This window comes from Orcinus orca, chromosome 1 (assembly GCF_937001465.1).
Source record: "Orcinus orca chromosome 1, mOrcOrc1.1, whole genome shotgun sequence".
Taxonomy (NCBI): Eukaryota; Metazoa; Chordata; class Mammalia; order Artiodactyla; family Delphinidae; genus Orcinus; species Orcinus orca.
Genome location: NC_064559.1, coordinates 129,962,779 through 129,965,876, shown reverse-complemented (window position 1 = coordinate 129,965,876; position 3,098 = coordinate 129,962,779). Strand labels below are relative to the sequence as shown.

Sequence of the window (3,098 nt, the reverse complement as noted above, 5' to 3'; positions counted from 1 at the left end):
GTGCAAAGATGCTGCACCTGGCATGTGGATCTGCAGCACTCTGAGCAGGGCAGTTGCACCCAACCTGGAAGAACTCTGCCCCCCTCCCCACTGACGAGAACCCTATAAAGCAGCCCACCAGTGGCCTTTAGGGGAGAGCGTGTACTCTAGAGCGAGAGCTTGCACCTCTCCATTCTTTGATCAAAGAGTAAAGCTTTCCTTTGCTTCTGATCCAAACTTGGTCTCATTCTATTTGCAAGCTACACTGGGCAGGAGGACCCTTACTGGGGCTTGACAAAAAAAGGTCATAACAAATTTTGGTGACCATGGAGGGACGGATGGTGGCTTTTTGCCGGCACCTACCCACTAGGTTCCAGGCTCACCCCAGCTCCAGAGGGAGCCCTGCAGATGCTTTGGGAGGCTCAGGTGAGGATGAATGACTCTAGCCTTTGAGTATACTCTGATGAGGTAGAACAGCAGCAGCCTTCAGCCAAACTCAGAGCAACTCTGCCCAGGAACCCGACACTTGGGTGTGGTGCACACACAGTATAGCTCCCAGAGTAATCTGGACTGTGCCCCCTTGAGGGGATCATAATATGGCATCATTGGGGATTGGAGACTGAAACTCACATGTGTCTGCCTGCTGCCTCTGGCCGGCCTTTCATGGTACCAGATGCCCGGGGACGAAGGGAACCTATGGACGAGAGGGACCCCTATACAAGGCAGTAGTAGCTGCACCAGGGCTTTTTGTCCTCCTTGCCAACCTCCAGGGTCAATAGTAGCAGTCTCCGTCATCACTTTTGGTTTGGTAAAGGAAAGTGGCCAGCCTTTTGGCTCTCGAAGCAGCACCATGGCGGTCGGAAAGAACAAGCACCTTACGAAAGGCGGTAAAAAGGGAGCCAAGAAGAAAGTGGTTGACCCATTTTCTAAGAAAGATTGGTATGATGTGAAAGCACCAGCTATGTTCAATATAAGAAATATTGGGAAAACACTAGTCACGAGAACTCAAGGAACCAAAATCGCATCTGATGGCCTCAAGGGTCGTGTGTTTGAAGTGAGCCTTGCTGATCTGCAGAATGATGAAGTTGCATTTAGAAAATTCAAGCTTATTACTGAGGATGTTCAGGGCAAAAACTGCCTGACTAATTTCCATGGCATGGATCTTACCCGTGACAAAATGTGCTCCATGGTCAAAAAATGGCAGACCATGATTGAAGCTCACGTTGATGTCAAGACTACCGATGGTTATTTGCTTCGTCTCTTCTGTGTGGGTTTTACTAAAAAACGCAACAATCAGATTCGGAAGACCTCTTATGCCCAGCACCAGCAGGTCCGCCAGATCCGCAAGAAGATGATGGAAATCATGACCCGAGAGGTGCAGACAAATGACTTGAAAGAGGTGGTCAATAAATTGATTCCAGACAGCATTGGAAAAGACATAGAAAAGGCCTGCCAATCTATTTATCCACTCCATGATGTCTTTGTTAGAAAAGTAAAAATGCTGAAGAGCCCAAGTTTGAATTGGGAAAACTCATGGAGCTACATGGTGAAGGTAGTAGTTCTGGAAAAGCTACTGGGGACGAGACAGGTGCTAAAGTTGAACGAGTTGATGGACATGAGCCACCAGTCCAGGAATCTGTTTAAAAATCAGACTTTTAATGGTGACAAATAAAAGACCTCATTTGTGATAAAAAAAAAAAAAGGAAAGTGGCCAGCCATGTGAGCCAAGAGGTGAGACTGGGAAAACGGCTAGGTAATAAGGGCCACTTGACAAAACGGAATGAGGACACTCGATCTGATGTCCCAGTGTGAAAGTGTCCCAAGGTAGGTATGGGACTGTGACTTGATCTCTTCCAGGCAGCTCTAGTTTCTCTAAAGTGGGCTGGGGAGCCCTGTGAGCTGCTCACAGGACCAGGAACCCCATTATCAGGAAGCCCTGTGAGCTACTGACAAGAACAGAAAACACCCACCACCCGACCTTTCCTCCCCACTCTGCTTATGAGGCAAATCCTGGGTGATTATTTGCCAAGGTTCCAAGGGCTCTCCTCCTGGTATCAGCACAGAATACCAGCTGCCCCAGCGATCTGGGCCGTTAGTCTTGTCTAACATTCTGTGGGGCATTCTGACTCAAGAGGGATTAACTATCTCAAGTACAAGCCATTACAAATTCAAGGGAGACCCCCCGTTATATCAGAGTCCATGCCATTTGGATGCCCCCTATTTTGATCTTTTGAGGAGTCCATTAATAGTTTGGTGCTGGTTCCAAATTTCCTGAGCTACAAATCCTGTGTAGTACAGCGTAACCCCAATACTGGCTGGGAGATGGGAAAGCTGGCCCATTGATGGGTCTCTAAATTATAACATTATTTTACAACTGGACCTGCTATATGAGAGACAAAAGAAATGGGATGTCCACTTTTCCCTATGTCCAGTTTTTTATGGCCTTATATCAGAACAAAGGCCTTCAAAAGGGATGTGGACCCTCCTCCACTGAGGTAATACCAGTCCTTGACCCGCCCCCGCAAGGACCTTCTTGATTTCCTCCCTAACCCTCCTCCTACAGCTCCCTCCCAATGCCCTTCCCTTCATATATTCCGATTTGGGCCACAGGCCCAAGATGCCCCCTCCCCAGAACCAGGCCAGCAAGTACATGAAGCAGGACTAATTACCAGCCAGGGTCCAACAACCCACCAGGAAAAGTACTACATTTGAGGCAGGTCCCCGATAGAGAAGGAGGGCTCATCTAGGTACATGTTCCATTTACCACTTCTGATCTGTATAACTGGAAAAGTCATAGTAAGGGGTTGAGAGAAGATCCAGAGGGGTTCCTGAATGTGATTAGGGGACTCTTTCAGACCCATGACCCCACGTGGGCTAATCCAGACCCTCCTCAATGTACTCCTAACAGGGGAAGAAAAGGCCACAATCTTTTCAAAAGCCCGAGAGGAAGCAGACAAAGAGAACAGAAACAATTTAGGTCATGCTGTCTTCAGACCGGGGAATCAAGTGGTTCCAGATAATGAACCAAACTGAGACCACTGAGACAATGAAGAAGGGGGTGGAAGACAGAGTGCGACCCATTATAAAAATATGATCCTCAAGGGAATCCAGGCAGCAGG

General features: G+C 48.1%; 1 pseudogene; it reads left to right on the top strand.

Moving 5' to 3' along the window:
- The first annotated feature begins 805 nt into the window (after positions 1-805).
- LOC101273987 (40S ribosomal protein S3a-like) lies at positions 806-1,686 on the top strand (annotated as a pseudogene).
- The last annotated feature ends 1,412 nt before the right edge of the window (positions 1,687-3,098 follow it).